This window comes from Oncorhynchus keta, unplaced genomic scaffold (assembly GCF_023373465.1).
Source record: "Oncorhynchus keta strain PuntledgeMale-10-30-2019 unplaced genomic scaffold, Oket_V2 Un_scaffold_17573_pilon_pilon, whole genome shotgun sequence".
Taxonomy (NCBI): Eukaryota; Metazoa; Chordata; class Actinopteri; order Salmoniformes; family Salmonidae; genus Oncorhynchus; species Oncorhynchus keta.
The window spans coordinates 475,150-501,189 of record NW_026290825.1 but is presented as its reverse complement, the minus strand read 5'-3'; the positions used below and the strand labels follow the sequence as shown (position 1 = coordinate 501,189).

At 45.0% G+C, this 26,040-nt stretch overlaps 1 long non-coding RNA gene across 1 annotated transcript; it reads right to left on the bottom strand.

Annotated features, from left to right (window-relative positions):
• Nucleotides 1-702: 702 nt before the first annotated feature.
• LOC127927715 (uncharacterized) lies at nucleotides 703-25,479 on the bottom strand. The gene is made up of 3 exons (XR_008128725.1): nucleotides 25,242-25,479; nucleotides 24,662-24,848; nucleotides 703-827 (listed from the first exon to the last, which is right to left on the bottom strand). It is a non-coding gene; the product is annotated as an uncharacterized LOC127927715 (long non-coding RNA).
• Between the last annotated feature and the right edge of the window lie 561 nt (nucleotides 25,480-26,040).

Genomic DNA, 26,040 nt, shown 5'->3' with positions numbered 1-26,040 from the left:
GTATCATCTCTCTCCTCTGGGGGGCTTTAGTGAACAGTATCATCTCTATATCCTCTCCTCTGGGGGGCTTTAGAGAACAGTATCATCTCTCTCCTCTGGGGGCTTTAGTGAACAGTATCATCTCTATATCCTCTCCCCTCTGGGGGCTTTAGAGAACAGTATCATCTCTCTCCTCTGGGGGGCTTTAGTGAACAGTATCATCTCTATATCCTCTCCCTCTGGGGGGCTTTAGAGAACAGTATCATCTCTCTCCTCTGGGGGGCTTTAGTGAACAGTATCATCTCTATATCCTCTCCCCTCTGGAGTGGGGGCTTTAGTGAACAGTATCATCTCTCTCCTCTGGGGGGCCTTTAGAGAACAGTATCATCTCTCTCCTCTGGGGGTGGGGGGCTTTAGGGAACAGTATCATCTCCATATCCTCTCCCCTCTGGAGTGGGGGGCTTTAGTGAACAGTATCATCTCTCTCCTCTGGGGGGCTTTAGTGAACAGTATCATCTCTCTCCTCTGGGGGGCTTTAGAGAACAGTATCACCTCTATATCTCTCTCCTCTGGGGGGCTTTAGGGAACAGGAATGGTGATGGCTTGGACCTGGATTGGACAGCTGACTAGGAACACATTTATAAAATGACTTAATGCTACTACGCCAAATATCTTCTGTCTGTGTCTGTGTCTGTGTCTGTGTGTATCTGTGTGTATCTGTGTGTGTCTGTGTTTCCATGATGACCTCACCTCATTTCCATGCATATTCCCAACATATTTGAATTCAGGAATTCCCATCCGGTGCTCAGCCGGATTCTTTCCCAGAATGAGCACCCAGAGGTCTCTCCCTGCCAACAAACAACAGCACCATTATACAGAGGAATCAGCAACATATTTACTCATCAAATCAATTCAACCTTGTGTGTTCGTGGGACGGCCTGTTTTTTCCCCACCAGCCCCTAGAGCAGGACAGAACATTATTCAAAGAGTGTTTTTGATTTTGTGGACTGGCACCTGGCAACTCAACGTCATCTCACAGCCCCCTCTCCTCCCCTTCTTCTCTGCCCCCTCTCCTCTGCCCCCTCTCCTCCTCCTTCCTCTTCCCCCTCTCCTCCTCCTTCCTCTTCCCCCTCTCCCTCTCCTCTGCCCCCTCCTCTGCCCCCTCTCCTCCCCTTCTCCCCTTCTCCCCTGCCCCCTCTCCTCTCCTCTGCCCCCTCCCCTCTCCTCTGCCCCCTCTCCTCCCCTCTGCCCCCTCTCCTCTCCTCTGCCCCCTCTCCTCTCCTCTGCCCCCTCTCCTCTCCTCTGCCCCCTCTCCTCTCCCCTGCCCCCTCTCCTCTCCTCTGCCCCCTCTCCTCTCCCTCCCCCTCTCCCTCCCCTCTGCCCCCTCTCCTCTCCTCTGCCCCCTCTCCTCTCCTCTGCCCCCTCTCCTCCCCTCCCCCTCTGCCCCCTCTCCTCCCCTTCTCCTCTGCCCCCTCTCCTCCTCCTCTGCCCCCTCCCCTCCTCCTCTGCCCCCTCTCCTCCCCTTCTCCTCTGCCCCCTCTCCTCCTCTGCCCCCTCTCCTCCCCTTCTCCTCTGCCCCCCCTCTTCTCCTCTGCCCCCTCTCCTCCCCTGCCCCTTCGTCTCCTCCCCGCCTTCTCCTCCCCTGCCCCCTCTCCTCCCCTTCTCCTCCCCTTCGTCTCCTCCCCTCCTCCTCTGCCCCCTCTCCTCCCCTTCTCCTCTGCCCCCCTCTCCTCCCCTGCCCCCTCTCCTCCCCTTCTCCTCTGCCCCCTCTCCTCCCCTTCTCCTCCCCTCCCCTTCGTCTCCCCTCCTCCTCCTCTGCCCCCTCTCCTCCCCTTCTCCTCTGCCCCCTCTCCTCCCCTGCCCCCTCTCCTCCCCTTCTCCTCTGCCCCCTCCCCCTCCCTCCCCTCCCCTCCTCTGCCCCCTCTCCTCCCCTTCTCCCTCTCCTCCCCTCTCCCTCTGCCCCCTCTCCTCTCCCTCCCCTGCCCCTCTCCTCCCCTCTCTCCTCCTCTGCCCCCTCTCCTCCCCTTCTCCCTCTCCTCCCCTTCTCCTCTGCCCCCTCTCCTCCCCTGCCCCCTCTCCTCCTCGTCTCCTCCCCTTCTCCTCCTCTGCCCCCACTCCTCCCCTTCGTCTCCTCCCCTCCTCCTTCCCTGCCCCCTCTCCTCCCCTGCCCCCTCTCCTCCCCTGCCCCCTCTCCTCCCCTTCTCCTCCCCCTTCGTCCTCCTCTCCCCTCCTCCTCTGCCTTTCTCCTCCTCTGCCCCCTCTCCTCCCCTCCTCTCTGCCCCCTCTCCTCCCCTTCCCCCTCTCCTCCCCTTCCCCCTCTCCCTCCCCTCTGCCCCCTCTCCTCCCCTTCCCCCTCCTCCTCCTCCTCCTCTGCCCCCTCTCCTCCCCCTCCTCCTCTGCCCCCTCTCCTCCCCTCCTCTCCTCCCCCTCCTCTGCCCCCTCTCCTCCCCTTCCCCCTCCCTCTGCCCCCCTCCTCTGCCCCCTCTCCTCCCCTCCTCTGCCCCCTCTCCTCCCCCTCTGCCCCCTCCTCCCCTCCTCTGCCCCCTCTCCTCTCCCTCCTCTGCCTTCTCCTCCTCCTCTCCTCCTCCTCTCCTCTCCTCCCCTCTGCCCTCCTCCTCCTCTGCCCCTCCTCTCTGCCCCTCCTCCTCCTCTGCCCCTCCCCTCCTCCCTCCTCCTCCTCTCCCCTCCTCCCCTCCTCCCCCCTCCTCTGCCTCCTCCTCTCTGCCCCTCCTCCTCCTCTGCCCCTCCTCCTCTGCCCCTCCTCTGCCCCTCCTCCTCTCCCTCTGCCCCTCCTCTCCTCCCTCCCCTCTCCCTCTCCTCTGCCCCTCCTCCTCCTCCTCCTCCTCTGCCCCTTCCCTCCTCCCCTCCTCCTCTGCCCCTCCTCCTGCCCCTCCTCCTCCTCTGCCCCTCCTCCTCCTCTGCCCCTCCTCCTCTGCCCCTTCTCCTCCTCTGCCCCTTCTCCTCCTCTGCCCCTTCTCCTCCTCTGCCCCTTCTCCTCCTCTGCCCCTCCTCCTCCTCTGCCCCTCCTCCTCTGCCCCTCCTCCTCCTCTGCCCCTCCTCCTCCTCTGCCCCTCCTCCTCCTCCCCTTCTCCTCCTCTCCCTCTGCCCCTTCTCCTCCTCTGCCCCTTCTCCTCCTCTGCCCCTTCTCCTCCTCTGCCCCTTCTCCTCCTCTGCCCCTCCTCCCCCCCAAACGTCCTCTGCCCCTCTATCCAACCTCTGCCCCTCCCTCTATCCCAGCTCCTCTGCCCCACTTAGGAGGTAGTATAGATTATCCTGTATGAGAGAGACTTCCTGTGTTCCAGCATTTGTCCTCTGCCCTCTTCCAGTCCTCCTCTGCCCCTTCTCCTCCTCTGCTTCTGCCCCTAGAATCTCTGTTCTCCTCTGCCCCTATAGTAACAGACTCCTCTGTTCCCTTTCATCATAACAACTATAGTAACAGACTCCTCTGCCTCCTTTCATCATCACAACTAACTATCCTAACAGACTATAGTAACCTCTGTTCCCTCCTCCTCTATAGTAACAGACTACAGGATAGAATCTCTGTTCTCCTTTCATCCTCAGACTACAGGATAGAATCCTGTTCTCCTTTCATCACAACCTATAGTAACCTCAGGATAGAATCTCTGTTCCCTTTATCATCCTATAGTAACAGACTACTAGAATCTCTGTTCTCCTTTCTCACAACTATCCTCTGCCCCAGGATAGAATCTCTGTTCTCCTTTCTCACAACAACAACTATAGTAACAGACTACTCAGGATAGAATCTCTGCCTTTCATCTCCTATAGCCCCTAACCTCCTCCTCTGTTCTCCTTTCTCATAACCTATAGTAACAGACTACAGGATAGAATCTCTGTTCTCCTCCTCTATAGTAACAGACTACCCCTAGAATCTCTGTTCTCCTCATAGAATCTCTGTCAACTCTACAGGATAGAATCTCTGTTCTCCTTTCATCATAACAACTATAGTAACCTACAGGATAGAATCTCTGTTCTCCTTTATCATCCTATAGTAACAGACTACAGGATAGAATCTCTGTTCTCCTTTATCCTATAGTAACAGACTACAGGATAGAATCTCTGTTCTCCTTTCATCATAACAACTATAGTAACAGACTACAGGATAGAATCCTGTTCTCCTTTATCATCAACTATAGTAACAGACTACTAGAATCTCTGTTCTCCTTTATCATAACAACTATAGTAACAGACTACTAGAATCCTGTTCTCCTTTCATCATAACAACTATAGTAACAGACCCCTGTTCTCCTTTCATCATAACAACTATAGTAACAGACTACCCTCTGTTCTCCTTTCATCATGCAACTATAGTAACAGACTACAGGATAGAATCTCTGTTCTCCTTTCTAACAACTATAGTAACAGACTACAGGATAGAATCTCTGTTCTCCTTTCATCATCAACAACTATAGTAACAGACTACAGGATAGAATCTCTGTTCTCCTTTATCATAACAACTATAGTAACTACAGGATAGAATCCTGTTCTCCTTTCATCACAACTATAGTAACAGACTACAGGATAGAATCTCTGTTCTCCTTTCATCATAACAACTATAGTAACAGACTATCCAGACTACAGGATAGAATCTCTGTTCTCCTTTCATCACAACAACTATAGTAACAGACTACAGGATAGAATCTCTGTTCTCCTTTCCATCCTATAGTAACAGACTACCTCTGTTCTCCTTTATCTAACTATAGTAACAGACTACCTCTGTTCTCCTTTCATCATAACAACTATAGTAACAGACCAGGATAGAATCTCTGTTCTCCTTTCATCACAACCCCAGACTCAGGATAGAATCTCTGTTCTCCTTTCATCATAACAACTATAGTAACAGACTACAGGATAGAATCTCTGTTCTCCTTTCATCATCAACTATAGTAACAGACTACAGGATAGAATCTCTGTTCTCCTTTCTCATAACAACTATAGTAACAGACTACAGGATAGAATCTCTGTTCTCCTTTCCATAACAACTATAGTAACAGACTACAGGATAGAATCTCTGTTCTCCTCCTCTGCAGACTACAGGATAGAATCTCCTCCTTTCATCATAACAACTATAGTAACAGACTACAGGATAGAATCTCTGTTCTCCTTTCATCATAACAACTATAGTAACAGACTACAGGATAGAATCTCTGTTCTCCTTTCATCATAACCCTATAGTAACAGACTCCTCTGTTCTCCTTTCATCACAACAACAACTATAGTAACAGACTACAGGATAGAATCTCTGTTCTCCTTTCATCATAACAACTATAGTAACAGACTACAGGATAGAATCTCTGTTCTCCTTTCATCACAACAACTATAGTAACAGACTACAGGATAGAATCTCTGTTCTCCTTTCATCACAACAACTATAGTAACAGACTACAGGATAGAATCTCTGTTCTCCTTTCATCATAACAACTATAGTAACAGACTACAGGATAGAATCTCTGTTCTCCTTTCATCATAACAACTATAGTAACAGACTACAGGATAGAATCTCTGTTCTCCTTTCATCACAACAACAACTATAGTAACAGACTACAGGATAGAATCTCTGTTCTCCTTTCATCACAACAACAACTATAGTAACAGACTACAGGATAGAATCTCTGTTCTCCTTTCATCCCAACTATAGTAACAGACCAATCTCTGTTCTCCTTTCATCATAACAACTATAGAACAGACTACAGGATAGAATCTCTGTTCTCCTTTCATCATAACTCATAGTAACAGACTACAGGATAGAATCTCTGTTCTCCTTTCATCATTATAGTAACAGACTACAGGATAGAATCTCTGTTCTCCTTTCATCAGTCAACTATAGTAACAGACTACAGGATAGAATCTCTGTTCTCCTTTATCATAACAACTAACTAGTAACAGACTACAGGATAGAATCTCTGTTCTCCTTTCATCACAACAACAACTATAGTAACAGACTACAGGATAGAATCTGTTCTCCTTTCATCATAACAACTATAGTAACAGACTACAGGATAGAATCTCTGTTCTCCTTTCATCACAACAACTATAGTAACAGACTACAGGATAGAATCTCTGTTCTCCTTTCATCACAACAACTATAGTAACAGACTACAGGATAGAATCTCTGTTCTCCTTTCATCATAACAACTATAGTAACAGACTACAGGATAGAATCTCTGTTCTCCTTTCATCATAACAACTATAGTAACAGACTACAGGATAGAATCTCTGTTCTCCTTTCATCACAACAACTATAGTAACAGACTACAGGATAGAATCTCTGTTCTCCTTTATCATAACAACTATAGTAACAGACTACAGGATAGAATCTCTGTTCTCCTTTCATCACAACAACTATAGTAACAGACTACAGGATAGAATCTCTGTTCTCCTTTATCATAACAACTATAGTAACAGACTACAGGATAGAATCTCTGTTCTCCTTTCATCACAACAACTATAGTAACAGACTACAGGATAGAATCTCTGTTCTCCTTTCATCATAACAACTATAGTAACAGACTACAGGATAGAATCTCTGTTCTCCTTTCATCACAACAACTATAGTAACAGACTACAGGATAGAATCTCTGTTCTCCTTTCATCATAACAACTATAGTAACAGACTACAGGATAGAATCTCTGTTCTCCTTTCATCATAACAACAACTATAGTAACAGACTACAGGATAGAATCTCTGTTCTCCTTTATCACAACAACAACTATAGTAACAGACTACAGGATAGAATCTCTGTTCTCCTTTATCACAACAACAACTATAGTAACAGACTACAGGATAGAATCTCTGTTCTCCTTTATCACAACAACAACTATAGTAACAGACTACAGGATAGAATCTCTGTTCTCCTTTCATCATAACAACTATAGTAACAGACTACAGGATAGAATCTCTGTTCTCCTTTCATCACAACTATAGTAACAGACTACAGGATAGAATCTCTGTTCTCCTTTCATCACAACAACAACTATAGTAACAGACTACAGGATAGAATCTCTGTTCTCCTTTCATCATAACAACTATAGTAACAGACTACAGGATAGAATCTCTGTTCTCCTTTATCATAACAACTATAGTAACAGACTACAGGATAGAATCTCTGTTCTCCTTTATCATAACAACTATAGTAACAGACTACAGGATAGAATCTCTGTTCTCCTTTCATCACAACAACAACTATAGTAACAGACTACAGGATAGAATCTCTGTTCTCCTTTATCATAACAACTATAGTAACAGACTACAGGATAGAATCTCTGTTCTCCTTTCATAACAACTATAGTAACAGACTACAGGATAGAATCTCTGTTCTCCTTTCATAGTAACAGACTACAGGATAGAATCTCTGTTCTCCTTTCATCACAACAACAACTATAGTAACAGACTACAGGATAGAATCTCTGTTCTCCTTTCATCATAACAACTATAGTAACAGACTACAGGATAGAATCTCTGTTCTCCTTTCATCACAACAACTATAGTAACAGACTACAGGATAGAATCTCTGTTCTCCTTTCATCACAACAACAACTATAGTAACAGACTACAGGATAGAATCTCTGTTCTCCTTTCATCATAACAACTATAGTAACAGACTACAGGATAGAATCTCTGTTCTCCTTTCATCACAACAACTATAGTAACAGACTACAGGATAGAATCTCTGTTCTCCTTTCATCATAACAACTATAGTAACAGACTACAGGATAGAATCTCTGTTCTCCTTTCATCATAACAACTATAGTAACAGACTACAGGATAGAATCTCTGTTCTCCTTTATCATAACAACTATAGTAACAGACTACAGGATAGAATCTCTGTTCTCCTTTATCATAACAACTATAGTAACAGACTACAGGATAGAATCTCTGTTCTCCTTTATCATAACAACTATAGTAACAGACTACAGGATAGAATCTCTGTTCTCCTTTCATCACAACAACTATAGTAACAGACTACAGGATAGAATCTCTGTTCTCCTTTATCATAACAACTATAGTAACAGACTACAGGATAGAATCTCTGTTCTCCTTTCATCACAACAACAACTATAGTAACAGACTACAGGATAGAATCTCTGTTCTCCTTTCATCACAACAACAACTATAGTAACAGACTACAGGATAGAATCTCTGTTCTCCTTTATCATAACAACTATAGTAACAGACTACAGGATAGAATCTCTGTTCTCCTTTATCATAACAACTATAGTAACAGACTACAGGATAGAATCTCTGTTCTCCTTTATCATAACAACTATAGTAACAGACTACAGGATAGAATCTCTGTTCTCCTTTCATCACAACAACTATAGTAACAGACTACAGGATAGAATCTCTGTTCTCCTTTATCATAACAACTATAGTAACAGACTACAGGATAGAATCTCTGTTCTCCTTTCATCATAACAACTATAGTAACAGACTACAGGATAGAATCTCTGTTCTCCTTTCATCATAACAACTATAGTAACAGACTACAGGATAGAATCTCTGTTCTCCTTTCATCATAACAACTATAGTAACAGACTACAGGATAGAATCTCTGTTCTCCTTTCATCATAACAACTATAGTAACAGACTACAGGATAGAATCTCTGTTCTCCTTTCATCACAACAACTATAGTAACAGACTACAGGATAGAATCTCTGTTCTCCTTTCATCATAACAACTATAGTAACAGACTACAGGATAGAATCTCTGTTCTCCTTTCATCACAACAACAACTATAGTAACAGACTACAGGATAGAAACTCTGTTCCCCTTTAATCATAACTATTGGGTTTGTTCACCCTCTTATGGCTCTAAGACAAGTCTATAATGGAACCAATTGCTCCACACAAATCACACACTTGCATGAAAGCACAACCCCCCCCCACTTGCATGCAGGCACAACCCCCACTTGCATGCAGGCACAACCCCCCTACAGGATAGAATCTTGCATGCAGGCACAACCCCCCCTGTTCACTTGCATGCAGGCACAACCCCCCCCCCCACTTAAACTTCTGACCAATTATGTCTAAAAGGTTGAACATAGAAGCCTGTCATCTCAGCACAGCTGTTTCTGTCCAGGGGCTTAAAGACGAAACCCCTCAGCGTCTACAGGACACAAAGACGCACGGGAGGGGTCAAGTAGGAAGGGGAGGGGTCAAGTAGGAAGGGGGGGGGGGGGGCAGTAGAGGAATGATCACAGAGGGAGTCAGTGGAGGAGAAGGGACGAGGCAGGTGGTGTACTAGATTTAAAACAGTAATTAGCCAAGAGTCTCTCACCTCGAGCGGCACGGCGATCACCAGAAGATTAGGAGGGAGGTTAAATTAACGGGCCGGCCCGAGACGGGCGACAGGCCTTGAAACACGATGACCTCACAATCTGCCAGAGATTTAGCGCAGGCAGGGAGCCAGGCAGGTACACAGAGGGCCTAAATATACTGTAACAGACTACAGTTATAGTGGAACTGACAGAGATTTAGTGCAGGCAGGGAGCCAGGCAGGTACACAGAGGGCCTAAAGATACTGTACACTACTTTATAGTGGAACTGACAGAGATTTAGTGCAGGCAGGGAGCCAGGCAGGTACACAGAGGGCCTAAAGATACTGTACACTACTTTATAGTGGAACTGACAGAGATTTAGTGCAGGCAGGGAGCCAGGCAGGTACACAGAGGGCCTAAAGATACTGTACGCTACTTATAGTGGAACTGACAGAGATTTAGTGCAGGCAGGGAGCCAGGCAGGTACACAGAGGGCCTAAAGATACTGTACGCTACTTATAGTGGAACTGACAGAGATTTAGTGCAGGCAGGGAGCCAGGCAGGTACACAGAGGGCCTAAAGATACTGTACGCTACTTATAGTGGAACTGACAGAGATTTAGTGCAGGCAGGGAGCCAGGCAGGTACACAGAGGGCCTAAAGATACTGTACGCTACTTATAGTGGAACTGACAGAGATTTAGTGCAGGCAGGGAGCCAGGCAGGTACACAGAGGGCCTAAAGATACTGTACACTACTTTATAGTGGAACTGACAGAGATTTAGTGCAGGCAGGGAGCCAGGCAGGTACACAGAGGGCCTAAAGATACTGTACGCTACTTATAGTGGAACTGACAGAGATTTAGTGCAGGCAGGGAGCCAGGCAGGTACACAGAGGGCCTAAAGATACTGTACGCTACTTATAGTGGAACTGACAGAGATTTAGCAACAGGAAATCTTATTAACAATCTCACACACCAGGAAGAATGACACTTAAAAATAAATTGACAATGAGCACTTAGATTTGGTCATTTTCACAGTTTCATAAATTCATGGAATGTTTGGGAATGACGTAGAAGAAGACATTTATGATTCTACAGAAATAAACTGGGAAAGCTGCCGGGCATTTGGACAACTAATAGACACGGTTGTAAATAAAACCCTGATTAAAAAACCCACTGTCTTGTCCTGGACCGGAGTCTACGCAGACCGGCGCAGCAGAGCTAATCAGAGATACAGTAGACCTTTATGCAAACAAGCCATTTGTACACAGGCCTGTCATCATTCACTATGAACTGGACTGTGTGTTTACAGACAGTAGGGCCTGTCATCATTCACTATGAACTGGACTGTGTGTTTACAGACAGTAGGACCTGTCATCATTCACTATGAACTGGACTGTGTGTTTACAGACAGTAGGGCCTGTCATCATTCACTATGAACTGGACTGTGTTTACAGACAGTAGGGCCTGTCATCATTCACTATGAACTGGACTGTGTTTACAGGCAGTAGGGCCTGTCATCATTCACTATGAACTGGACTGTGTGTTTACAGACAGTAGGGCCTGTCATCATTCACTATGAACTGGACTGTGTGTTTACAGACAGTAGGGCCTGTCAGTCACTATGAACTGGACTGTGTGTTTACAGACAGTAGGGCCTGTCATCATTCACTATGAACTGGACTGTGTGTTTACAGACAGTAGGGCCTGTCATCATTCACTATGAACTGGACTGTGTGTTTACAGGGTAGGGCCTGTCATCATTCACTATGAACTGAACTGTCAGTCACTATGAACTGACTGTGTGTTTACAGAAGTAGGGCCTGTCATCATTCACTATGAACTGGACTGTGTGTTTACAGGAAGTAGGGCCTGTCATCATTCACTATGAACTGGACATCAGGGCCTGTCATCATTCACTATGAACTGGACTGTGTGTTTACAGGAAGTAGGGCCTGTCATCATTGGGCACAAGTTACACCAGCCCCCACCGCTAACTAAGCTTGCCGCCTTGCTAGCCGTTTCAACACTATGAACTGGACTGTGTGTTTACAGGAAGTAGGGCCTGTCATCATTCACTATGAACTGGACTGTGTGTTTACAGGAAGTAGGGCCTGTCAGTCACTATGAACTGGACTGTGTGTTTACAGGCAGTAGGGCCTGTCATCATTCACTATGAACTGGACTGTGTGTTTACAGACAGTAGGACCTGTCATCATTCACTATGAACTGGACTGTGTGTTTACAGACAGTAGGGCCTGTCATCATTCACTATGGACTGGACTGTGTTTACAGACAGTAGGACCTGTCATCATTCACTATGAACTGGACTGTGTGTTTACAGGAAGTAGGGCCTGTCAGTCACTATTAACTGGACTGTGTGTTTACAGGAAGTAGGGCCTGTCAGTCACTATGAACTGGACTGTGTGTTTACAGGAAGTAGGGCCTGTCAGTCACTATGAACTGGACTGTGTTTACAGGCAGTAGCAACACGACTTTAGCTCATTAGAAAACATTCGCCAAAAGCCACAAAATACACCTGAATGGATTTCTGTAAATATGTAAATGTAACAGTACAACTTTAGACCGTCCCCTCGCCTCGACCCGGGCGCGAACCAGGGACCCTCTGCACACATCAACAACGTAACCCCACTCGAAGCATCGTTACCCATCGCTCCACAAAATCTTCTCCTTTCCCCTTCTGCCTCGGCCCTTGCAGAGCAAGGGGAACCACTACTTCAAGGTCTCAGAGCAAGTGATGTCACAGATTGAAACGCTATTTAGTGCGCACCACCGCTAACTAAGCCAGCCGTTTCACATCCGTTACACTAGCACCACCGCTAACTAAGCCAGCCGTTTCACATCCGTTAACTCAGCACCACCGCTAACTAAGCTAGCCGTTTCACATCCGTTAACTCAGCACCACCGCTAACTAGCTAGCCGTTTCACATCCGTTAACTCAGCACCACCGCTAACTAGCTAGCCGTTTCACATCCGTTAACTCAGCACCACCGCTAACTAGCTAGCCGTTTCACATCCGTTAACTCAGCACCACCGCTAACTAGCTAGCCGTTTCACATCCGTTAACTCAGCACCACCGCTAACTAGCTAGCCGTTTCACATCCGTTACATAAATACCAGGGGAGTCCTCTTACATTTGGGAACTTTACAGTCCTGTTGATCAAACAACCATGAAAGAAAAAAAGTTAGGATCTCTCTCCCTCAGTTACACACATCAACAAGATCAATAACTAACGCAGAACAGGAGAAGAGCACAACGCATCACCGGGGGCAAACTGCCTGCCCTCCAGGACACCTACACCACCCGATGTCACAGGAAGGCCATAAAGATCATCAAGGACAACAACCACCTGAGCCACTGCCTGTTCACCCCGCTATCATCCAGAAGGCGAGGTCAGTACAGGTGGATCAAAGCTGGGACCGAGAGACTGAAAAACAGCTTCTATCTCTGGGCCATCAGACTGTTAAACAGCCACCACTAACATTGAGTGGCTGCTGCCAGCATACTGACTTGTCCAAAAATATTTAGTCATTGCGAATGGGTGGAGGAAGCAGACAATGTACCAGGCTAGGTGTGATCTACAACCTGAAAACAATATTTGTTGGACAACCGAGAAATGTATTGGTGAATGATATTAGAATAGGACTTCATCCATCTATTCTGCCAACAGTGTCTTACTGTCGGTCATGGAATTCTGAGTAAAATATATATTTCAAACTGTTTATGAAGTGGGAATTTGATATGATGTCTGTTTCACATCTGCAAAGTAATTAAAATGCTGATGGATACTGCCTAAACACACGCTACTTAAAGATACTGCCTAAACACACGCTACTTAAAGATACTGCCTAAACACACGCTACTTAAAGATACTGCCTAAACACACGCTACTTAAAGATACTGCCTAAACACACGCTACTTAAAGATTTACATTTACATTTACATTTAAGTCATTTAGCAGACGCTCTTATCCAGAGCGACTTACAAATTGTTGCATTCACCTTATGACATCCAGTGGAACAGCCACTTTACAATAGTGCATCTAAATCTTTTAAGGGGGGTGAGAAGGATTACTTTATCCTATCCTAGGTATTCCTTAAAGAGGTGGGGTTTCAGGTGTCTCCGGAAGGTGGTGATTGACTCCGCTGTCCTGCCTAAACACGCGCTACTTAAAGATACTGCCTAAACACGCGCTACTTAAAGATACTGCCTAAACACACTACTTAAAGATACTGCCTAAACACGCTACTTAAAGATACTGCCTAAACACGCTACTTAAAGATACTGCCTAAACACACTACTTAAAGATACTGCCTAAACACACTACTTAAAGATACTGCCTAAACACGCTACTTAAAGATACTGCCTAAACACACTACTTAAAGATACTGCCTAAACACGCTACTTAAAGATACTGCCTAAACACGCTACTTAAAGATACTGCCTAAACACACTACTTAAAGATACTGCCTAAACACGCTACTTAAAGATACTGCCTAAACACGCTAAAGATACTGCCTAAACACGCTACTTAAAGATACTGCCTAAACACACTACTTAAAGATACTGCCTAAACACGCTACTTAAAGATACTGCCTAAACACGCTACTTAAAGATACTGCCTAAACACACTACTTAAAGATACTGCCTAAACACACTACACACTACTGCCTAGTGCTTAACGGTACTGCCTAAATACCTCTCCACAGGTGCAAGACAAACTACAGATGTAGGACCTTAATTTGATCACTCGTGTTGCTGGGAATTTTCCTGCAAACTTGTAGTGTATTTTAATTTTTTTTTTAAAGGCTTCTACAGTTTGTAATTTCCCCTTTGAAGTTTCAGACTTGATTTGATTTGATTTGCCCTAACAAAAAAATGTATCAACCCTTTCAAAAACAAACATTATAATCCACATTTCCTGTTGCTGCAGGATCATTTTCCTGCTGTAGCAAACAGACTCAAATTAAGATCCTACGTCTGTACCATTCACACTCTAGGATATCAGCAAGGGTGGCTGTATTCAAAATGGCTGGCTGAAGAAGTTTTACATCGGAGGGTATTGACTTAGCCTGTGCCCCAAATGGCACGGTATTCCTCATAGGGCTCTGGTCATAAGTAGTAGGGCACTATAAAGGCCATGGAATAGTGGACAATTTGAGAGTCATCTTCACAGTGTTGTAGGACTTCTGTCCTCTCTTCACCTGCTTTACTTTAAACCCTTAAGGCCTCAGGATCCGTACGGCTCCAATCTAAAGTTAATTCCTGCCAGGTTCTAATCAATTAAAAAAGTGAATGGCTGAGCACAGACAGATGCCATCAAAGGGTTCTATAGTCTGAGAAGACAGACCAGAAACAAACAGACAGATGGCATCACAGGGTTCTATAGTCTGAGAAGACAGACCAGAAACAAACAGACAGATGCCATCACAGGGTTCTATAGTCTGGTCTGTCTTCTCAGAAACACAAGGTCCTATAGTCTGGTCTGTCTTCTCAGAAACACAAGGTCCTATAGTCTGGTCTGTCTTCTCAGAAACACAAGGTCCTATAGTCTGGTCTGTCTTCTCAGAAACACAAGGTCCTATAGTCTGGTCTGTCTTCTCAGAATCAAAAGGTCCTATAGTCTGTCTGTCTTCTCAGAAACAAAAGGTCCTATAGTCTGGTCTGTCTTCTCAGAATCAAAAGGTCCTATAGTCTGGTCTGTCTTCTCAGAAACAAAAGGTCCTATAGTCTGTCTTCTCAGAAACAAAAGGGAACAGGCACCGAGTCAGGAAGCAGCAGCGAGTCAACTATGGTAATAACATAGCGTACGTCCCAAATAGGACCCTATTCCCTACATAGAGCACTACATTTGACCTAAGACATATGGGCCCTGGTCTAAAAGTAGTGCACTATATACGGAATAGGGTGCCATTTTGGAAGCAAGCCCAGTTCCTGCTCCAGAGGTTGAGAGTCTCAATTTGCATCTGAATCTGACTGAAACGAGAGAGAGGGAGAGAGAGAAAGAGAGCTGGAAGAGGGTGCCTCAATGTCAGCTTTGTGTCCAGCCATGCAAAGCACAGACAGACAGAGTCGCCACAGAAATGCCACCCAACTGGCAAGGCAACCCAGGGAGATTGACAAGGAGATGTTTCAATCTCCCAACACAACAGAGTGAAGCACCGAACAGATACAATGAACTGTAAATCCAGGGGTTGTCTGCACCACCTCTCCCTCGACTCCAATTCCACCTCTCCCTCGACTCCAATTCCACCTCGACTCCAATTCCACCCTCCCGACTCCAATTCCACCTCGACTCCAATTCCACCTCGACTCCAATTCCACCTCGACTCCAATTCCACCTCGACTCCAATTCCACCTCTCCCTCGACTCCATCTCCCTCCCGACTCCAATTCCACCTCGACTCCAATTCCACCTCGACTCCAATTCCACCCTCCCCCGACTCCAATTCCACCCTCCCCCGACTCCAATTCCACCCTCCCCCGACTCCAATTCCACCTCGACTCCAATTCCACCTCTCCCTCGACTCCAATTCCACCTCGACTCCAATTCCACCTCTCCTCGACTCCAATTCCACCTCTCCCTCGACTCCAATTCCACCTCTCCCTCGACTCCAATTCCACCTCTCCCTCGACTCCAATTCCACCTCTCCCTCGACTCCAATTCCACCTCTCCCTCGACTCCAATTCCACCTCTCCCTCGACTCCAATTCCACCTCGACTCCCATGTGTCACAGTCATTCCCAACAGTGATTGTTCTAGTTTAGTCCCTCCTGTTTTCTCTCTGATTGAGTCTGAGGCAGGCCGGCCGACAGCAAGAACCTGACTAGAGAGGATGTCACTTTCAAATCAGAGATGAGAGAACACACACAGTCCTTTTCTTTTCACACCCCGGGACCATCTTCCCTGCATGACAACGCGAGCTGAATAAACATCCCTCATACCGTCCGTCTCTGTGAGCCCCCTACTAAATGCATCTGTAACAAAATGGAACAGTAGTCACGACAACGGGATCTGTTGTCGTTGGGGATAAAAAGGACTTGTGTTTTTTTTTCTCCCCTTCCGACATCCGAGAGGGGTTGCTGGAGGAGGACATCACCACTACTGCTGGGTTCTCTCTCTAAAGATGTACTGCTCTGAGAGAACCGTCAGTCTCTGGGACTCCTACAACTAGAAAAACACAAGAGGTTCATAGCTTGTTACAGTAAGGAAAGGTAAGATAACACAGCTGTATCCCCATTTAGATAGGATGTACTGATAGACCATTTGTTTAAACCCAGGGGGGGACGGCTAGATTTCATCAATTCACGTTGGACCGCGGCGTTGAAACCACCTTCATTGTTTTAAAGTAACAAGAGACCATTCTGTGTTCATGCTGCAGCAGCAGTGATCTGTGAGCCACATGACTGACTGAGTGTGTGTGTGTGTGTGTGTGTGTGTGTGTGTGTGTGTGTGTGTGTGTGTGTGTGTGTGTGTGTGTGTGTGTGTGTGTGTGTGTGTGTGTGTGTGTGTGTGTGTGTGTGTGTGTGTGTGAGAGAGAGACTACTCTGGTCGGCAGCAGCCTGCAGTGACAGTCCTGAACTCCATCCAAGATCCTTATCAAAACTGTTGTGCGAGTCCCAACTGGTACCCTATATAGTGCACAACTTTTGACCGGGACATATAGGGAATACAGTGCCATTTGGGACAAAGCCCGTACTGTATGTTACAAAATAGAGAGTTTCTCACCAGACAAGAAAGTGTCAGGCCTCTCTGATCCTGCCTCCTGAATCTACAACACCAACAGACAGGGATATCTCTTTACAACACCAACAGACAGGGATATCTCATTATAACACCCACAGACAGGGATATCTCTTTACAACACCAACAGACAGGGATATCTCTTTACAACACCAACAGACAGGGATATCTCTTTACAACACCAACAGACAGGGATATCTCATTACAACACCAACAGACAGGGATATCTCTTTACAACACCCACAGACAGGGATATCTCTTTACAACACCAACAGACAGGGATATCTCTTTACAACACCAACAGACAGGGATATCTCATTACAACACCAACAGACAGGGATATCTCTTTACAACACCAACAGACAGGGATATCTCATTATAACACCAACAGACAGGGATATCTCTTTACAACACCAACAGACAGGGATATCTCATTACAACACCAACAGACAGGGATATCTCATTACAACACCAACAGACAGGGATATCTCTTTACAACACCAACAGACAGGGATATCTCATTATAACACCAACAGACAGGGATATCTCTTTACAACACCAACAGACAGGGATATCTCTTTACAACACCAACAGACAGGGATATCTCTTTACAACACCAACAGACAGGGATATCTCTTTACAACACCAACAGACAGGGATATCTCTTTACAACACCAACAGACAGGGATATCTCTTTACAACACCAACAGACAGGGATATCTCTTTACAACACCAACAGACAGGGATATCTCTTTACAACACCAACAGACAGGGATATCTCTTTACAACACCAACAGACAGGGATATCTCTTTACAACACCAACAGACAGGGATATCTCTTTACAACACCAACAGACAGGGATATCTCTTTACAACATCTCTTTTTATAACACCCACAGACAGGGATATCTCTTTAACAGACAGGGATATCTCTTTACAACACCAACAGACAGGGATATCTCTTTATCAGGGATATCTCTTTACAACACCAACAGACAGGGATATCTCTTTACAACACCAACAGACAGGGATATCTCTTTAGACAGGATATCTCTTTACAACACCAACAGACAGGGATATCTCTTTACAACACCAACAGACAGGGATATCTCTTTACAACACCAACAGACAGGGATATCTCTTTACAACACCAACAGACAGGGATATCTCTTTACAACACCAACAGACAGGGATATCTCTTTACAACACCAACAGACAGGGATATCTCTTTATAACACCAACAGACAGGGATATCTCTTTATAACACCCACAGACAGGGATATCTCTTTATAACACCCACAGACAGGGATATCTCTTATTCTTTATAACACCCACAGACAGGGATATCTCATTACAACACCAACAGACAGGGATATCTCATTACAACACCAACAGACAGGGATATCTCTTTACAACACCCACAGACAGGGATATCTCTTTATCAAACACCAACAGACAGGGATATCTCCAACACCAACAGACAGGGATATCTCTTTACAACACCAACAGACAGGGATATCTCTTTACAACACCAACAGACAGGGATATCTCATTACAACACCAACAGACAGGGATATCTCATTATAACACCCACAGACAGGGATATCTCATTACAACACCAACAGACAGGGATATCTCTTTACAACACCAACAGACAGGGATATCTCATTACAACACCAACAGACAGGGATATCTCTTTACAACACCAACAGACAGGGATATCTCCTGAATCTACAACACCAACAGACAGGGATATCTCATTACAACACCAACAGACAGGGATATCTCATTACAACACCAACAGACAGGGATATCTCTTTACAACACCAACAGACAGGGATATCTCTTTACAACACCAACAGACAGGGATATCTCTTTACAACACCAACAGACAGGGATATCTCTTTACAACACCAACAGACAGGGATATCTCTTTACAACACCAACAGACAGGGATATCTCTTTACAACACCAACAGACAGGGATATCTCTTTACAACACCAACAGACAGGGATATCTCATTACAACACCAACAGACAGGGATATCTCTTTACAACACCAACAGACAGGGATATCTCTTTACAACACCAACAGACAGGGATATCTCTTTACAACACCAACAGACAGGGATATCTCATTACAACACCAACAGACAGGGATATCTCATTACAACACCAACAGACAGGGATATCTCTTTACAACACCAACAGACAGGGATATCTCTTTACAACACCAACAGACAGGGATATCTCTTTACAACACCAACAGACAGGGATATCTCTTTACAACACCAACAGACAGGGATATCTCATTACAACACCAACAGACAGGGATATCTCATTACAACACCAACAGACAGGGATATCTCAGGGATATCTCTTTACAACACCAACAGACAGGGATTACAACACCAACAGACAGGGATATCTCTTTACAACACCAACAGACAGGGATATCTCTTTACAACACCAACAGACAGGGATATCTCTTTACAACACCAACAGACAGGGATATCTCTTTACAACACCAACAGACAGGGATATCTCATTACAACACCAACAGACAGGGATATCTCTTTACAACACCAACAGACAGGGATATCTCTTGACAGGGATATCTCTTTACAACACCAACAGACAGGGATATCTCATTACAACACCAACAGACAGGGATATCTCTTTACAACACCAACAGACAGGGATATCTCATTACAACACCAACAGACAGGGATATCTCTTTACAACACCAACAGACAGGGATATCTCAACAGACAGGGATATCTCTTTATACACCACCAATATCTCAGACAGGGATATCTCATTACAACACCAACAGACAGGGATATCTCATTACAACACCAACAGACAGGGATATCTCTTTACAACACCAACAGACAGGGATATCTCATTACAACACCAACAGACAGGGATATCTCATTTACAACACCAACAGACAGGGATATCTCTTTACAACACCAACAGACAGGGATATCTCTTTACAACACCAACAGACAGGGATATCTCTTTACAACACCAACAGACAGGGATATCTCATTACAACACCAACAGACAGGGATATCTCTTTACAACACCAACAGACAGGGATATCTCTTACAACACCAACAGACAGGGATATCTCATTACAACACCAACAGACAGGGATATCTCATTACAACACCAACAGACAGGGATATCTCATTACAACACCAACAGACAGGGATATCTCTTTACAACACCAACAGACAGGGATATCTCTTTACAACACCAACAGACAGGGATATCTCATTACAACACCAACAGACAGGGATATCTCATTACAACACCAACAGACAGGGATATCTCTTTACAACACCAACAGACAGGGATATCTCATTACAACACCAACAGACAGGGATATCTCATTACAACACCAACAGACAGGGATATCTCATTACAACACCAACAGACAGGGATATCTCATTATAACACCAACAGACAGGGATATCTCTTTACAACACCAACAGACAGGGATATCTCTTTACAACACCAACAGACAGGGATATCTCTTTACAACACCAACAGACAGGGATATCTCATTCTACAACACCAACAGACAGGGATATCTCATTACAACACCAACAGACAGGGATATCTCTTTACAACACCAACAGACAGGGATATCTCATTACAACACCAACAGACAGGGATATCTCTTTACAACACCAACAGACAGGGATATCTCTTTACAACACCAACAGACAGGGATATCTCTTTACAACACCAACAGACAGGGATATCTCTTTACAACACCAACAGACAGGGATATCTCATTACAACACCAACAGACAGGGATATCTCTTTACAAAACCAACAGACAGGGATATCTCTTTACAACACCAACAGACAGGGATATCTCATTACAACACCAACAGACAGGGATATCTCTTTACAACACCAACAGACAGGGATATCTCATAACAACACCAACAGACAGGGATATCTCATTTATCTCTCTTTACAACACCAACAGACAGGGATATCTCTTACAACACCAACAGACAGGGATATCTCATTTATCTCTCTTTGCAACACCAACAGACAGGGATATCTCCTGAACCACGCAGCACTAGGGGGGGAACCACGCAGCACTGGGGGGGGGAGGCCACGCAGCACTAGGGGGGGGGGACCACGCGGCACTGGGGGGGGTTAACCAGAGGGAGGCTGGGTAGGACGACTAGGTAGGACCAGAGGGAGGCTGGTGAGTAGGATGACTAGGTTGGACCAGAGGAAGACTAGGTAGGACCAGAGGGAGGCTGGAGAGTAGGAGGACTAGAGGGAGGCTGGAGAGCAGGAGGTCTAGGTAGGACTAGAGGGAGGCTGGAGAGTAGGAGGACTAGGTTGGACCAGAGGAGGACTAGGTAGGACCAGAGGGAGGCTGGAGAGTAGGAGGACTAGGTTGGACCAGAGGAGGACTAGGTAGGACCAGAGGGAGGCTGGAGAGTAGGAGGACTAGGTAGGACTAGAGGGAGGCTGGAGAGCAGGAGGACTAGGTAGGACTAGAGGGAGGCTGGAGAGTAGGGGGACTAGGTTGGACCAGAGGAGGACTAGGTAGGACCAGAGGGAGGCTGGAGAGTAGGAGGACTAGGTTGGACCAGAGGAGGACTAGGTAGGACCAGAGGGAGGCTGGAGAGTAGGAGAACCAGAGGGAGGCTGGAGAGCAGGAGGACTAGGTAGGACTAGAGGGAGGCTGGAGAGTAGGAGGACTAGGTTGGACCAGAGGAGGACTAGGTAGGACCAGAGGGAGGCTGGAGAGTAGGAGGACTAGGTTGGACCAGAGGAGGACTAGGTAGGACCAGAGGAGGACTAGGTAGGACCAGAGGGAGGCTGGAGAGTAGGACGACTAGGTTGGACCAGAGGAGGACTAGGTAGGACCAGAGGGAGGCTGGAGAGTAGGAGGACCAGAGGGAGGCTGGAGAGCAGGAGGACTAGGTAGGGCCAGCTGGTGGGAGGCTGGGAGCAGGAGGACTAGGTAGGGCCGGCTGGTGGGAGGCTGGGAGCAGGAGGACTAGGTAGGGCCGGCTGGTGGGAGGCTGGGAGCAGGAGGACTAGGTAGGGCCGGCTGGTGGGAGGCTGGGAGCAGGAGGACGAGGTAGGGCCGGCTGGTGGGAGGCTGGGAGCAGGAGGACGAGGTAGGGCCGGCTGGTGGGAGGCTGGGAGCAGGAGGACGAGGTAGGGCTGGCTGGTGGGAGGCAGGGAGCAGGAGGATTAGCCGCTGGGAGGCTGAGAGCAGTGGTCAGGATGATATATTAACGGTCTGTTTAGGCTAGTCTTCACATGAGCCAGCTGCAGTCCCTGGCTGGCAGGCAGGGACCCGGTTTACAAAGAGTCCTCTGATGAGGGGAAGATGGGTTCATAGGCCGAGACGGAATCAGTTACATCTGTATAACATGTAACGTCACAACACAACACATTAGATCAACTGGAATGAAACCCTCACTCATGGTTATACACAGAGCTGTGACTAAACCATTCCCCGAAATATTATATTACCCCCTCCTACATTTTAATTATCACTAAAACAGCAAAGAATCATTTTGTGAACTGTAAAGAACCATTGAAGAGTTCAGAGTCATTATGGTTCCACATAAAAACCCATCAGCCTTCCTAAAGAACCCTTGAGGAACCCTCGTGTTTTAGCGTGTGGAGCGTCTGGTTAAATTCTGCTTAGGAACTATTTTTTTTTTTTATATCTCTAAAATGGTTAAACTATTGAGAAATACACGTGAATATTGAACAAATCTGTGTTTGCTTCAGATGATAGAGCTGGCTCACTATCATCACAGAAATAAGATATTTTGACATACCTAATTAAATGTATATTACGTGACTTCCCATGATGTTACCGGGTTACTACAAAAACACAAGCTGCCATTAAGACCACATCGAAGTGAGAGGGGATATTACACTAACTTTTTACCTCAGATTGGTTATATTATTTTAAAAGTTAATACTCAACACGATGACACAAGATCAATTGCTTTAAAAACAAAACAGATCAATACCTTTGGTTTTGTACTGTTAATTCATACCAATACACAGATTTGAAAGTCAAACTGTCACTGTTGATATCGGAACTAACAGAAAAAGGTTGTTTGTTCCATTTTCCGTGAAGGCAGCCTCCTGAAATCAACATCTGGCATTCTAAAATATACATAGAAGCCTCCTTACTAAGGCTCATCTAACCAACCACGTATAGGTTATTCCAGGTTATTCCACGTTTCCAACCTGGTCTCAGAACATTTAGTATTATTCTGTTACGTAAAATATACATAGAAGCCTACTACTAAGGCTCATCTAACCAACCACGTATAGGTTATTCCAGGTTATTCCAAGTTTCCAACCTGGTCTCAGAACATTTCGTATTATTCTGTTACGTAAAATATACATAGAAGCCTCCTACTAAGGCTCATCTAACCAACCACGTATAGGTTATTCCAGGTTATTCCACGTTTCCAACCTGGTCTCAGAACATTTAGTATTATTCTGTTACGTAAAATATACATAGAAGCCTCCTACTAAGGCTCATCTAACCAACCACGTATAGGTTATTCCACGTTTCCAGCCTGGTCTCAGAACATTTCATATTCTGTTACGTAAAATATACATAGAAGCCTTCTACTAACGCTCACCTATTCCACATTTCCAACCTGGTCTCAGAACATTTCGTATTATTCCTGTTCTGTAAATCTGAGATAGTCAATTTAGTATGATATGTTACGTTTCGTATGGTTACATAAGACAGATGGTTACTTAAAGCAAAAGAAGGTTGGATGGACGGGTGGGTGTATAACGGGAACGTCTAGCAATCCAAACATTGGGAGTTCAAATCTCAGACAATTTTTGCTAATTAGCATATTTCTAATTAGCAACATTTCCAAAATGTAGCTGACTTCTTCTGCTGGTTGTCCTGATGTTCTTCTTGTCATGTGCTGGTTTTCAACAGTCATATCTCTAACCAGTGATGTAAAAATATTTTATGTTTTCAGTTGTCATGTGTTTTTTTGGTTATTGTTGTGACACTATTGTAGTTTCAGACAGTATATTTTATGTTTTCAGTATATCCCTCCCGTTTATCAATGATTATTGATTTGACACTATTGTTGCACATGTATGTGCAGAGAGTATATTTTATGTTTTCAGTATATCAACGAACCGTTTATGCATATTGATTATTGGTTTGGTCACTTGACACTATTGTTGCACATGTATGTGCAGAGAGTATATTTTATGTTTTCAGTATATCAACGAACCGTTTATGCATATTGGTTTGGTCACTTGACGTATCAATATGTCTGATCAACTGGAAGCAGCGACAGCATTTTAGGAATATAAAAATTGTCAGTCATTTCCAACGGTATTGTACTTAATCTGGTAAAAACTGCTGAATGATTCCACCCCAAAATTATGTGATTGATTTATTTTGATGATATACCAGAAGTCTCCAAAACGGGTGCCCTGCTTTACAAAGAGCCCCCAAAAAAATCGTATCAAATTTGAAAATGTCCTTGGCTCGCTCTCACCTGTGACAAAATCTAGGCTCAGAGGTATATCAAAGAGTGAATTTCTATTTTACATTTCAAGACAACATATGAGGGGTCTTCTTACCTTCAACAGACTTTCCAATACTGTGCAGGTGTGTGAAGTCGAAGGTGTTGTTAACGTCCCGCAGGTATCTCTCCACCTCCACGGTGTTGTGATAACGGAACTCCAAACTGACACCGGACGACACCAACTTCCCGAGGTATAGGCAGAGCGCAAAAAGAAACATCGTCTCGTACGGGACAGTGACAACCTAACCCACAAAAACCAAGTTTAAGAAAAAAAAAAAAAAACGTTAAGCCGATTTAAAATAAAATACAACACCGTCAAATATGAACCAAAAATCTCACGAAGACATAGTAGCCACGCGCACAACTTGACACTGAAGTCAGCAATAACGTCAATGGACAGCGCCAGTTACCTGGCGTTACGGTTCTCAATACACTAGGTTTAGCATTTTCTCTCAAATTATAGCCATCTAAATGACAACATGTTGCAAGCAATTCTTATTTTTTAGGCCGGAATAAAAACGTGTCTATAGAAGTGTAGACTAGGCCATCAATAAACATGTCTAAAATACATCAAAATACACTAAATTCACAAAAAAAAATGGTTTATAGCCTATTCACATGACATTCAACATTACCTTATTACTAAATGTATATTTCCTGCAGCTCGCTGTGTGCGCACAACTTCTTCTGTGAAGACGTCTCTTGAAGTCAAGTCACACCGCCGTCACCCTCGCCTGTCCAACCGCATTCATAACAACTGTTTAAAAGTTCCAAATGGTTCTTAGTCGACAGATCAACCTTCCCCCCGACCACATTACACCGCCGGGTCCCCTGCCTGCCTGCACACCGCCCTGAATGGCATTATCACTATATTCACACACCGCAAGTTTTTATACAGTAGCCAGCAGAGGCGAGGCGGAGCTAAACAGTTCTCAACTCAACATGATCTCACGGTTTTACCATTTTGACGTTTATCCATATTTGTCCCAACGTACAATTTGGAAGTTACTCCAAATGCAAATGTAGAAGTTGTCAAATTTTGAAGTTTTCAAATTTTGAAGTTAAGGTTAAGGTAATTGTTAAGGTTTGATAGGGTTTACATTATATATATTATATATATATATATATATATATATATATATAGTCTACCACTGCGAATAAGGTGCCATTTGGGAGACTAGAAGGTGGGATCCCTGTGGGCTTCACCTGCAGGTGTGTGATTTTGACACCACTACCTTTCTCTCCATGATAAGTTGCTGATCAACAGGCTACAGAACATGATTATCCAGATCACGTGCACTTACTAAATTAATAAACACACCTCTACATTATCTAGCCTACAACTTCAAAAGCTTTACAGGTTAATTCTAACAAATTCTAGCAGACTTCATTTTTAAATATATATTTTTTATCCTATATTTTTATTCAGAGACA